General features: G+C 41.7%; 1 protein-coding gene across 3 annotated transcripts in view; it reads right to left on the reverse strand.

Moving 5' to 3' along the window:
* TNKS (tankyrase) overlaps positions 1-7,591 on the reverse strand; it is a 113,211-nt gene that overhangs the window by 102,278 nt on the left and 3,342 nt on the right. The window lies entirely within an intron of this gene.

The following is a 7,591-nucleotide window of genomic DNA, read 5'->3' on the forward strand; positions in this document are numbered from 1 at the left end:
CACTCTTACTGTAAAAAAAAACTTCCTCTTCAGATCCTGTCTTAATCTCTTCTCTTCTAGTTTGAAACCATATCCCCTTGCCCTATTGTAACAGATCCTGCTAAAGTGTTTATTCCCTTCTTTCCAATGCCCCCACCCCCTTTAAACACTGAAAGGCTGCTCTCAGGTTGCCCCAGAGCCTCCTCTTCTCCAGGCTGAACAGCCCCAGCTCTCTCCGCCTGTCTTCATACAGGAGGTGTTTCTGTCCTTGGGAGTAATTTTGTGGCCCACCTATGGACGTGCTCCAACAGGTCTGTGCCTCTTCTGCACTGAGAACTCCACATCTGGATGCAGTACTCCAGGTGAGGTCTCACCAGCACAGAACAGATGGCAGGATACCCTCCCTCACCCTGTTGACCATGCTTCTTTTGATGCTGTCACCACTGCTGAAGTGCACCACGTCTCTCTTCACTGAACTCACAGCCACTGGCTGGTCCCCATCAATGTTCAGCAAGTGTCACCGTGTGCCACTGTTTCCACATGGAGGAACTCAATGCCACCCCTTTGCTTCATACACACTTCCATGTCAGACACCATTCTGTCAGACTGCCCCTCTGCTGCCATCTGTCACACAGCAACAACACATAATGGAATATTGGTGGGAAGGTTCAATTCTGCTACTGTACCACCAAGATTCACCTTTGACATTGTGGGCTAACATCATAAAATAAGAGGCAGTGCTTTCAGAGCAGCCCTCATTTTTATGAGGTTTTATTAATTCCACACACAGGCCAGAGACTAAAACACAGAAGACATTATTCCTCTTCCAGAAGAGAAATTAATACATAACACTTAAAGGATACAAGGAAGAAGCTGTCAGCTCTCCCTGAGCTGAGCATACAACTCAGCTGCAGTGTCATGCTGCTACAGTGGTGACAAATGATTTCCAGCAGCCAGCACCCCCTGCGACAGGCAGCACTTCATGTATGTATGAGGACTTTCCAAGTGTCTTCCTTACCTCAGGGAAGTAGCCCCTGGCCAGGAGCTCCATTTTGATGTGCTATGCCCCTTTCTAGTCACAGCATGATACCAGATACAACTGTGCAGACTTCCAATGCAGAATTGACATGCTTTACCCCCGCCACAGTCCATATGGCAAGATGTCTGGACCAGACACAGCTGCTTGCATCCACACTGGCTTAATCACTTATGGCTAATGCTACGACATGACACTGGGCCTTCAGCCAAGATGCAGACTGGCTACTCTGCAGGGATTTGTACTGTCTCCTCACTGCAGCCCTTCAATACACTTTCCTGGAGAAGTTTCCTAGGAGTTAACCAACACCACGGTTAAGACAAAGGGCCAAATCTGAAAGACAGTTAAGGAACATCACATGCAAGTTTTCATGGCAGCTTAAATAGGTACAGCAGCAAACAAAGGGTTCCTGGTCCTACAGCAAAACTAGCAGACCTAAGAGCATAAACATCAAGAAACGAGCCCTCAAATGTGCCACATTTATATTGTTTATCTTCATAGCATTATAAAAATTGGGCAAGATGGGAATTAGAAAAGAATGCCTTCTACTGAACAGCCAAATCAATTATTAGCCTTCGGTTTTTATAGACTGAGCCCCAGCAAACAAGGCTGGAACTGCATGAGCATTTGCTTAACATGTTCCTGCCTCGAGAGGAAAAGCATCCTGACTACCTGAAAACTTCTCAAACCACTCACTATGGCAATTTTCAGGACTACATGTAAACTTCAACATGCTGCCTGACATGGGCTTTGTGACAAAGAGATCTCTGGAAATGGCAGCGATAAGCATCTGGTGAATAAATTCTTCTAATTCCATCTTCAAGAAAGCACACTAAAGGTTGCTGCAATTTTTATCCCAGACCACAAGGCTGCTTTCAAAGAAAGAGTAACCAATTGCAGAAATAGCTTCCCATCAGCTCCACCATGAGCAAACCTGCAAAAACTTAAGTCAACAAAGTACCTTTAAAAAGGTACAAATCTGACACAGCAGTTGCAATTAAAACAAAAGACAGATACACGCCATATCATTTAACAGATGACATCATTTATGACAATTCAGTTTAAACTGGAGTAACCGATGTGATTTCATTGAAGATAGCTTTAAAAATCTTCTGCATGTTACAAGTGAAAGTTCCACGTACAAAATAAAAGAGCTCACAAGAAAGTACCTTGAATCAGAGGCCCCCAAAGAAATCCAATCAAATGCTCATGCAGAAAACATCCAATTATAATGCTTGACTGTAGAGGAGAATATCTTCTGGAGGCCCATGCCTACAACCTTGCGCTGATGCAATTCACCTATCAGCTTCTGAAGCACTCAGGACTCATCTCCTGTCCATCATCAGAACTCATTTTCAAAATGTTTGGTAAGAAAGAAACAACTAAATACATGCATTTCCCACTAGAAGTAGAACACTGCCTTCCCTGGTGAGCGCAGCACATCAAATAGGCAGCCTGAACTGCTAAGTGCACGTGTACTGTTTCACCTGCTGCCCAATGAATGGCACTCGATCACAGCACAGCATCAACTCCTCCAAATGCTAATCCTATCCCTTAAAAAGCTGCTGTTACGTGCAGAGTTTAATTCATCACAAGGAAGATTTCTACTTTCACCTGGCATTTTCCTCTTCCTTTCACCTCTTGCTCATTCCAAAAGGACTTCAAGTGTAAGAAAGCATACGACAACAGGTTAAGCATACCTGCAGGTCTCACTGTGACATTAAGCAAAGCAGGAAAGCAGCTCTCATTAAATGATTCCACTTTTAAGAGCACCAAGCATAGCTCATATTAGAGCACAAGCCCTTGAAATAGAAAAGCACACATCTTAGATACGCACTGCCTTTTGAGAATTATTTTAAACTATAGCCAAAGGGTGGAGAAAGAAGTTCCAGCTAAGCCATTACAGTTTTGCTTCAGTACTGCACACTCTGGGGCCAGATTTTTCTCGAAGATACAGCTCTTCTGGAACCCAACAGCACTTCCATCAGTTCACTGCGGAGAACACAAACAGATTTAACTACGCAAGTTGAAGAGCCTTCAAGCTGTGGAAAAGGGTACCTGGCTCAGTACTGCTGGACATCTGAGGCTTTCTATTTGTATTCTCTTGTAAATCTCTTCAATGAATTTCCACTAGTGATCTTTAGAATAGCCTTACAACAAGTTACAAGACAAAGAGAAACTTCAGAGAAAGCAATAAGCAAACATTTCACATAATACAAATACAACAAAAGCATAAAGGAAAGTTCCAGTCATCTAGTAATTGCTGAACACTTCCTTTTACAAGCAAAGAGTCCTAGTTTCACAGGCCCTGAGCCTTTAAAGCTGCCAGGAGATTTCTTAACCAACAACACAATCTATGCTGATCTGCACCATCTGCATGAATCCAGCTGCTAATCATCATTAGCCCTACTTGAAATTACACAGGGCAGAATTAATCAGCAACTCAGCTTTACAAACACCTGTCTGAGTAAGGGCAGAGACCTCTCTTCTGTGGCACAGATATCCCAGACAACTGCAACAAAATCAGTAAGAGTAGTTTATGAATATGCATGTTCACTGCAGGGGAGTTGGACTAGACTACCTCTAAAGGTCCCTTCCAACTCTATGAAGATATACAAAAGCAAGGCTTTCCAGAGCAAATTAAGCTAGCCTCTTTTACCTTGTCCCACAGGTGAAGTAATCAGTCCAGGTATCTCTACATAGAGTGGAGGTGTGTAACAGATCACTGACTGCTTCATGCCGTTTTCTGTCTATCTCTTGCAAGCAACACCCAGCAGCTAGTTGTATTGCATCTGCTTTCTCCATTCCTTAGCTGACTTCCACACATCAAAGCAGATTGTGTTCTTACAACTAACAGCTTGCTAGCTGACAAAAAATCCTTCAGCATTAGTTGTTTACTCCAGAAATCTTCCAAAGAACAGTGACATCTGTTAGACTTCACAAAAAGACTGGACTTCCAACAGTTATTACTAGTAGTAGGCATGCTTATTGAAAACTTTTCTGCATGCAAGCTTTTCTTGCCACTACTATAGACCAAAATTGAAAGAGAACAAGGAATATCACTGATCACATTCCTTGTCAAGGGGTCAAGGAGTGATCTGGACAAGCTTATGACTGGCTGTATGTAGAAGCTAGCAAGGACTCAGCTTCTTTCCATCAGGTTCATCCACCCAGTCACTGTTGAGAGCATTGCTATTCCTGATGACAAACCACCAAGAACTACACCTAAACACATGAATCAAGTTGTCAGAAACAAGTACATGCATTTTCTTCTGTAAGGCTAACATTCTTTCCACGTGGGAAGAAGCAAGTCCATGACCAAGAAGGCTCCTGACTATTCTTGCCAGCCCTGGGATTTGCCATGAATTCTGTCATCTCAAAACCACTCCTAAGGCTAGCGTAATCTGCTGTTTTACTGCTTTGCAAGGCTAGGCCTTTGTCAAACCAAGAAACAGACCACTGATGGAGAAATAAATAGTAACAGCTGAGTTTTTCCTAGCAAGCCATTAAATACTGAGAAAGGAAGTCCCAAAAAGCCAGGTGACAGATCACAGGAATCCTGATTCTACAGCTAGGTAAGTGTAATGTCACTTCCCATACAAGCGAACCTCATTTTTCCAGATGAGTGTCAGTATGTACAATGTATTTCAGTTTTAAAAGAGTGTGCATTTCATCCTCATAAAAACAATCAGAATCACAGCACAAAGTTTGCTAACGTGTAAACTGAATAACCTGCTGCTCTCATCATATCTCTTTTCCCTTTCTCCCCCCTTTTCTACCCTCTCCTCCCTCCCTTGATGCACTGAACAATCAAAGACAGTCTCAAACTCCGCAACTTTGCAGCTGCATGTAAATATACACCCAATTATTTAGACAACAACATGTATTAACAGGGCAAGCATGTAACTCTGGCCTAGACATCTGCCTTTAGTCAACAGTACAGATAAAGCCTTAAGCCAAACAAACCTTGGTTATGACCTAGTGCAGTTGCTTCTTTTAAGTTATTTTTAATGGTAGTTTGCATTGGAAAAAGATGAATAAAAGAAACATACAAATACATTTACACTTCCACTTCACCTCTTTTTTCTGTTTTTAAGTCAGTCATTTGCAAGTCTTTAGAATCTGTTTTTCATTCATTATCCAGTCTTCCTCTCTAAGCACAACTCCTGAAAGAGGCTCAGGATTTCAAGACAGGACATATTCCAGCCAGTCAGAGGATGGGAAAAAAGGAACCTTCTTTTCAAATCACCCTGATACAGCCTCAATATCAAGTCCAAAGAGGGCAGTCTTAATCGTCAGGCTAGATGTTTCAGCACTAAGTTCAAGAACTAATTCCCCATCATTCAGCTCAACTAACAACTCAAGACATTCCCAGATGAAGCTGTAGTATCATCCAGATTTTCTTTAACTTGATTTGACCATGCACATTTTATCCATGTGTAGATAATGGGCTGATAGCTCCAACTTCTCAAACCAGGTTTATAAGCATTCCCAGTTGTTGTTTTGTCTGCTTTGGTTGTTTATTTTTTAAAGTAACTGACTATAGAAATTTCAGTTCTCACTTCCTCCTAAGTTTATGCACGTGCTAAGAACCCTGAATGTTCTCAAAGCCACCCCTTTTACCTTCCTCCTGCCAGAAGAAAGATGGTATGAGTGATTCAGAAAATAGAACCCTCCAAAAGTTTAAGGAAACCTGGACTTAATCTTTTTTAAATATTAAATATTTTTAAAGAACAAACAGCACTACACTGGAACTAAAGCAGTCCTGTCCTCTAACAGTAAAATCAACTTAGCTGCCTCGAACTGTTGCCAAAAAGGGTATCTGAGAAAACAAGACTTCTCCGTAGTTCAGTTAAGTTCCCAGGGAAATAAATAATAATAATTATAAAGAAGAATCCAGCTACTCTAAAAAAAAAAAAAAGAGCCAGGAAAAATGAAGATTTACCAGCTACTAAAATAATTCTTCTGCCATAACCCACAGAAACAGAAGTGAAACTCTATTTTTGCCTTAAGAGTTTAACTTCAAGAGCTTTGGAAGAAGCATACAGCATTGTTCAACTCCTATTCCCTGATAAATGCCATGTAATTTCTATTTAGACACGTCTCCTAAAACAGGAACTATTATTCATAACATAGCTTAATATACACAGCAGACTCCTGTGCTCATAAGGTCATGGGAAATCAAATCAACAGTGCATCATGAGCAAATGCATACTGCCCAAGACAAGCTGCATTCAACAACATGCGTGCAGACTTTTCCAAAACAAAAGACCCCAAGCTACTTATACTAAGAAACCTGCCTAATGCTTTCTATGTGCCAAATCCTTTTGAATCAGATATACTCATTCATTTGATGGGAAATACATACCACAGCTAAGGACAATCTCCAAATCTGGAGACAGAGACAACAGATGTCTGTCAGATATAAGAACTTCACCTACTGTTTTCCTCATGTTGTAAGGAAGTACCTTTCATTACTGTTACAGTAACATCCTATGGATACTGTCACCTTTCAAAGCCTTATCTAAAGTTTTGTCTGCTTCCTTTCTAAGGAAAGTAGAAACTATCACTGCAACTTGAGCACTACAGTCTACACCAGCCCTGAAGTTACAAGCTGAGACTCCGGAGTTTAAGGGGACACACCAAGGTGTTATTCTAAGTTTGAATCCAAATTAAGCAGTGCAAACTCAAGATTAGTCTCAAAAACATCAAGCACTTCACATGCACACATGTCATGCTGGCACAACCACATCCCAGTGTCCACAAAAGTCTGTCTCCACACTTGAAATCACTGTTTACAATTCAACTTGTATAAAGTCATGCTTCACTGATAGAGCTCAGGGATTAGAGAATGAAAGGAAAGACCTCAGGGCCAAAACTTTCCATAGGGAGCCTCAGGAAACACCACTAGGACTTCAGAAAGGACAATAAACCTATATAAGCTCAAAGAGTAGTATCTGATTGACAGCTGAACATCATCTCAAAGTTCTGAGCAATGGTGCCAAGAAAACATTCATTTTTGTTATCAGTTTTGAAGTGCTGCTTTAAATCCACACACCACCACATAGATAATGACCACTCAAATCTTGTTAATTACCTCATTTGTGCATAATAGAGCACCACTTAAAGCTCAGACAAGGCGTCAACACTGTGGCACATTACAGAAAGCCCAATCCGACCACAGACTGAGTATCTTCCATTTTACTTCTATCATGGAATTAATTCACCTTGTGCCCCTTCCCATGAAGGCTAGTCCCTGTAACATCTGTTCTCATTATAAACCACACTCACCTGTGATAGTTGTGCTTGCTAAGAGGCAATCATAGAATCGTTACAGAACAGCTTGGGTTGGAAGGGACCTTAAAGCCCATCCAGTCCCAACCCTGATAGGCTGGTTCTACCCCACCAGACAGAGGCTGTCTAGGGCCCCATCATCCAGCCTGGCCTTCAGCACCTCCAGGGATGGAGCACTGGTTACTTCTTGTTAAAGTCACCTGTCGAATCTCACTGTCAGCTTGTTTGACAATATAATTTGTGATGTGCTGTCTCCTCCCTGCATTGATGCACAGCATCTCC

This window comes from Gallus gallus, chromosome 4 (genome assembly GCF_016699485.2).
Source record: "Gallus gallus isolate bGalGal1 chromosome 4, bGalGal1.mat.broiler.GRCg7b, whole genome shotgun sequence".
Classification (NCBI taxonomy): Eukaryota; Metazoa; Chordata; class Aves; order Galliformes; family Phasianidae; genus Gallus; species Gallus gallus.